Raw genomic sequence first — 7,287 nt, 5'->3', positions numbered from 1 at the left:
AGAGGCTTCTTTTAATTTTTGGTGCGGATACTGCAACTGACCAACATATTGTGCTTCTAGTATTTGTCTCTTCCAAGCTTATTGCAAGTGATATATCGGTGAAATTCGCCCTTGGTTACGAGTGCTCTGTTCAGTGCGTTTATGTCTATTTCGATCTTGTTTTAAAATTTCTTATCAGTGGAAGTTACATAAGTAATTTAGAATGCTTCAGACGTAAGAATTGTTTAGTAGGAGCATGAATTTTGCAAGTTCTTTATCATCAGGCTGCATCAGATGCAATCTAATTAAAATTAGATGATGGATCCGCTCGCATACTCGCTAGTAGCGAGTATACAAGCGGATCCAACATCTAATTTCAATTAGATTGCATCAGATGTTAATTAGAAAGGTGGTGGTGTTCACGGATAAGTTTTGTACATGTACCCACATTTGGGTGTATCCTGCGGGGGTTATGAGTCCTGTTAGGTTATATATACTATTTTGAAGTTGATTCTAGAATATACAGTCAATAGGCACTAAAATGTGAATGGTATAATAAATTGCACTTGGGTCATACGCGACTTTTCTACCATTTTTCTGAAACTATTTTTTCATCTACTTGATATGGAGAGCTCTTGTATGATTTCCGAAATATAATTTTAAAGCACAGACACTCGACGTTTTGAATATCTATAATTTAAAAAAAATAGTCTTCCTATAAACAAAATATTTACAAGGTATATATTGAGAAAAGTTGGTTTATTTGAAGACAATTTTTGTATTATAGATATTCAAAATGTCGAGTGCCTATGGTGTAAAGTCAGATAATATTACTATAATTAGTGTATCGGCATGGTATGGTTAGTTCAGTGGTTAGATCACATGCATGTACACTGTAACTAGTAATGCAAGGGTCTCCCGATTGATCCGAAGATTTTTTTTCTCCCCATTTGCTACAATAACTTTGTAATGTCCATGCATAATGAGTTTACTGTATAATTTTACTTGTCACAACTAGGAACTGTACAAATATGCAATCTAATTAAAATAAACTGTTTTGGATCCGCTACCGATTCTGTAACGGTAGCGGATTCAAAACAGCTAATTTTAAATAGATTGATAAATATGCGAACTCTAAAACGGACCAGGACCCAGTTGCACGAAGGTTAGTTAACTTTAACTTTACAGTATTATTATCTCTTATACAAGGTTAGTTAACTACATTATTATCTCTTATACAAGGTTAGTTAACTGTACATTATTATTATCTCTTGCATCTACAGTGTTACATTATTATTATCTCCCGCATCTACAGTGTTCACTGACTTATGTACAACTGGGTACTGGTAATTGACATTTTTTGTAGGACGCGAGTGAATTGTACATGAAATGTCACGGAAAGTTGTGTTTTATAGCGAAATATTGTGTATGACCCTAAGAGATCCCCACCCGAAAGATGGTAATGGGTGTAAAATGTTTTTCGGCGTTATTGTCGAACGAACGATCAAGTATCCACTGCATCTCGTCTCATGATATAAACTGAATAATAATGATAGTTTTATCTTTATGAAGTGACAATTATAGTATATGGATATTGTACTCAGTGTAATGAATATAAAGCTATATAGATTATAGATATGTTTTGTGTTTTTTTTAATAGTCACAATATCGGTGATAAAATTATTAATCTGACAACGCTTTTGTGGCTTTCGAGAGCTATTTATGTATTCTTGTATACTAGTAATATAGATTTAAGTTCAAACTATGACCCCACAACAGAGGTTTAAATATTGACATTTTGGAAAAAGTCCTTAATTATAGAGCCCCGCCAATGGGCGGTAGCTCTGTATTGATCAGCCTTTGTATCCGCGCGTTGACTGTTTTCCAGATTTTTTGTTCTATCCCTGCAGCTATTGATTTGAATTTTTTGTAACTAATATCAATGGGTGTTGGTGTTTGGACTATATGTTGACCTATTTTTAAAAGAGCCGTGGATGTTGGACTCGGCAAATGTCGGGAATTTAAGTTTTCTATGGTGGTTTTTTTCTTCTTGGAGCATTTTTTTTTCTTTTCTGCGTTCTCTGCAGCTATAGACTGGATTAATACATGAATTTATATCGATGGGCTTGGGCCTGTCTACCTACTTTTGAAAAAGTTAAGGACCTTGGTTGCTCCACCAAACGCTCGGTATCACGGGTCTTTCGGATATGACCTTAAAACGCCCTATATCGCGACAGGCGTTTGCACGTTAAAGAACCACACTGTCACAACCGTAAGCGCTAAGCATGGGTATAAATTTGTGGTATTTCACCTACAGCTGGTGACGTCTCAATATGAGTGAACATTTTCGACGGGAAGTAAAACAAACCAAACTTAACATTTTGAAATTATGAACCACAAAGTTCAGCCAAACTATTACAAAGCATGTTTGGGTAAAAAAAAAAAAAGTTTGTTAAAATAAACTGCCACATAATTTTTTAAGTGGAGATAATTTTAAAAGAATCGGTTGAAAGTTTGTGACATATTCGAGAAATCTTCTTGAGAACCACTGGGCAAATTACAATCAAACTTGGTATACTAGTAACGCATCCTTGGGTAAAGTGGGTTCGAATTTGTTCAACTGAAGGACCATGTACCCTCCAAAGGGGAGATAATCAAGAAAAGGCAAAAATAGGGTGGGATAAATTATAAATCTTTTAAAGAACCGGGTCAGAAAAGTTGAAATACATATACATGAAAGCTTCTTTATATAAATTAAATTTAAGTTTGTTCAGATTGTGATCCTCGGAAGTAGGATGAGACCACAGAGAATCAAAGTGTTACATGGGAATATGTAGGACAATGTCTTTAAAGATCTTCATCTCGACAACAGCATTACCGTGGTTTGTCATATTTAATAAATCATATCGAAATTCAAATGTCCCCAAGTTGTGTGTGTTCAAATGCCCCTGGGAGGCTTATTGTTTTTGTCGTATCTGTGAGTGGTGAGTGATAGAGCTCTTGTATTTCATATGTGCATTCCTTTTGACGCGGCCTTTTTATGATACCAAAGTTTTTAAGCTTGTGACCTTGACCTCGGAGATTGACCTATTTTAAAGAAAACATAATATTTTTGATATTTCCTGAACAATTTAAGGTACATGTAGATCTTTCAGTTTTCGTACATGTATATAGATTTCTTGTGACAATACCTTTCATTTTATACTGTGATCAATGACCTTTTCCAGACCAGCAAGGTCATGCTAGTCATATCGGTATTGAAGAATCCACATGCTGTGTACATTTCAAGTTCCTTTACTTTTTAGTTCACCTAATCCAAAGGCTTAAGTGAGTTTTTCTAATCGAAATGTGTCCGTTGTCAGTCGGTGCCGTCGTAAACTTTTCAAATTTTCATCTTCTTCCCCAAAACCACAGCGCTAATTTCAACCAAACTTGGCATAAATCATCCTTGGGTGAAGGGAATTCAAGTTTGGTGAATTGAGGGGCCATGCCCTCTTCAAAAGGGAGATAATCGCAAAAATAGGATATCGTCATTTAAAGATCTTCTTAAGAATCACTGGGCCAGAAAACCTGAAATTTACATGAAAGCTTCCTGACATAGTGGATATTCAAGTTTGTTTAAATCATGAACCCCCGGGGGTATGTCGGGGCCACAATAGGGGATCAAAGTAATACATGCGAATATATAAAGAAAATCTTCTCTAGAACCACTGGACCAGAAGAGTGGAGATTTGCCTGAAAGCTTCCTGATGTAAATTAGATTCAAATCTGTTCACATCATGGTTCCCGAGGGTAGGGTGGGCCACAATCGGGTATCAAAGTTTTACATACAGATATATATAGGAAAATCTTCTCCAGAACCACTGGCCAATTTTAATCGAACTTCGAACAAACCATCCTTGGTTGAAGGGTATTCAAATTTGTTGAAATGAAGGACCATGCCCCCTTTAAAGGGAGATAACCACAAAAATGCAGAATTAGGGTGGGGTCATTTAAAAATCTTCTCGAGAACCTCTGGACCAGAAAAGTTAAATTTGCATGAAAGCTTCCTGACATGTGTAGATTCAAGTGTGTTCAAATCATGTACCCCTGGGGTTAGGGTGGGGGATGAAATTTTACATGCGAATATATAGGGAAAATCTTGTTCTCATGAACCATCGGGCCATTAGAGCGGATATTTTAAAAGTGAAAGTTTTCTGATATAGAGTACATTCAAATTTGTTCAGATCATGGCCCCCGAGGGTAGGGTGGGACTGCGATAGGGAATCAAAGTCTTACATGCTGATATATAGGAAAACCTTCGCCAGAAACACTGGTCCATTTTCAATCAAACTTGATACAAATCATCCTTGAGTGAAGGGATTTAAGTTTGTTGAAATGAAGGGCCATGCCACTTCAAAGGGGAGATAATCACAAAGGATCATTTAAAAATCTTCTCGAGAACCACTGGGCCAGAAAAGCTTATATGTACATGAAATCTCCCTGATAAAGTGGAGATTCAAGTTTGTAAATATCATGACCCCTGGAGTTAGGTTGGGGCCATAATAGTGGATCAAAGTTTTACATGTACAGTTGCTTCTTCAACAAAAATGGAAAAAAGAAATATTCATATCTAGTGATCGGTCAGCACAAAAATTACTTTATTAAATACCTCTCTGATTCCACGCACAAGTACTCTGAAGTTGAAATAAAAAATATGATAGAGTTCCTCATTGACAATATCTTCGTGGTCTTTGGTAATCAGGTCTTCCAACAGTCTGTTGGAATTCCCATGGACACAAATTGTGCTCCTTTCTTAGCTGACCTGTTTCTATATTCATATGAAGCAGAATTTATTCAAAAACGTCTACGTGAGAAGAAAAAATCTCTTGTTGTGGCCTTCAATTCGACATTTAGATATATCGACGACGTTTTGTCTATTAACAATAATAACTTTCATTCATACGTCGATACGATATATCCCTGTGAGCTCGAAATAAAAGACACCACAGAGTCGTCCACTTCTGCTTCAGACTTAGATATTTCATTGAAAGTAGACATTAACGACAAACTGACAACTCAACTGTATGACAACGGGATGATTTCAGCTTCTCCATCGTCAACTTCCCATGCATATTTATGTAGCAATATTCCATTATCACCTGCATATAGTGTTTATATCTCTCAACAGATTCGATATGCAAGAGCTTGCTTTGCGTGTGGTCATACAGTTTTTAAATCAAGGCTTGCTACTGACAAACAAGTTGATGGTACAGGGGTTTCAACATTCTCGATTGAAGTCAGCATTTCGCAAATTCTATGGTCGTTATAACGATCTGGTTCGTCAATACAACCTATCATTGGGTAAATGCTGTCTGACGTGTTTCATACTGATTGTTAGGTCGTTTTTGGCACACTGATTTTGACTACGAATGACTCCGTTTACCTGAACAGGAGATAGGGCTCACGGCGGATGTAACCGGTTGACAGGGGATGCTTACCCCTCCTAGGCACTTGATCCCACCTCTCTTGTGTCCAGGGGTCCGTGTTTGCCCAACTATCTTATTTTGTATTGCTTATAGGAGTTATGATATTGATCACTGTTGGTTATCTTCACCTTTCATGCGAATGTATATAGGTAATCAAAACTTAGCAAAGAGCATCCTTAAATGAAATTTGTTAATATGGAAGTTCATACCCATCTACAAGGGCATATGGTAATTAATGAATTTGCAATCAAGTTTAATAACTAAGTTTGATAATTAATGAATTTTTAGGTCACCTATTGTTTACAATTGATTGTCGTGAGTTAACAACTGAACATTTTTAACTTCTTTTAAAATAACTACTATTCCAATTCTTTTAATATTTGGTATGAGACATCTTTGGGAGAAGGGGGCATCAATTGTAAATTTCAGGACTCCTGTACCCCTGGGGCCTAAGGGGCAGGACAAAAATTGACCAATTTTTTAAAATCTTCCTCTCTACAACTGCAGCATTGTAAGAAAAACTAACGGCATAGTGATGTAGAGCAGGGAGGCCTCTACTAAAATTGTACATTTCATGATACCAGGGCGGTGGCAAACTTGGTATATGGTATTTTAGTTTATGTGTAAAACACTTATATAGCATCTTCTTTAGTGCTATTGATACTAAATTGAAACTAAGTGGATGTTTGGAAAGAGCAGATAGTTCTTAATTACCAAAATTGTTTTGATGATCCCAGGAGTAGGGATTCCGGTATTAGGGTGGGGCCAGATGGTCAGTTATTAAATGTTTGAATAATGGAAATTTTTAACTTCTTGATAACTACTTTCCAACCCAATTCTTTTCAAATTTGGTATGAAGCATCTTTGGGACAAGGGGGCATCTATTGTAAATTTCAGGACTCCTGCATCTCTGGAACCATGAGGGTGGGGGCAAAAATCGGCCAATTTTCAAACATCTTCCTCTCTGTAATCGCAAATTTGTAACAAAAACTAAAGGCATAATGATGTACAGCAGGAAGGCTTCTACCAATATTGTACACGGTGTTAGGGGTTTTGACCCCAGGGCGGCGCCAAACTTGGTAGTTATGGAAAAGTTAAAAATGTTCAATTGTTAATGGACGACGACGGTCGCAGACCAATTGCAATAGGTCACATGAGTTTGTTCAGGTGACCCTAAAAGTCGGGAAAACTGTTTGCCCTACCTTTAACAAGAGGGTAGGTCAAAGACGGACCAATTCAACTGAAATGTACACTGAACTTGTATTCCTGTGAATAAATTTGAGGGCAGCAATATCTATATCCGTAATGAAGACAGTCCGGAAAAACTGTTTGACCTATTTTAGCTCGAAAGTACACGTAGGTCAAAAACGAACCAATCCAGCTGAAATGCAAATTGAACTTGTATTCCTCCAAGAGGAAGTCTGTGACTAAATTTCAGGGCAATATCTGTACATAAGGAAAGAAAGTACGAAAAACTTTGACCTAGTTTTAGCCTAATGTACACGTTTGGCCCATTGGCCCAATCCAGCTGAAATGCAAAATGAATGTGTATTCCTTCAACAGGAAGCCTGTAACTTAATTCCAGGGCAATATATGTATCCATATTGAAAAAAAGTCCTGAAAACTGTTTGACCTACTTTTAGCCCTAAAGTAGGTCAAGGTGCACCAATCCAGCTGAAATGCAAACTCACTCTTACGCTTCTTGAGGGAGATATTGTGATTAAATTTCAAAGCCGTACATGCATCCGTTACAGAAAAAGATAGACTGACGCATGGACGGCGCCTTAACATATTACGTTCCGTCTTACGACAGGCGTATAAAAACCTAAAACTGAATTCA

Source organism: Ostrea edulis, chromosome 2, assembly GCF_947568905.1.
Source record: "Ostrea edulis chromosome 2, xbOstEdul1.1, whole genome shotgun sequence".
In the NCBI taxonomy this organism is placed as follows: domain Eukaryota; kingdom Metazoa; phylum Mollusca; class Bivalvia; order Ostreida; family Ostreidae; genus Ostrea; species Ostrea edulis.
The sequence above is the reverse complement of the archived record's forward strand: the minus strand, read 5'-3'. Positions refer to the sequence as shown.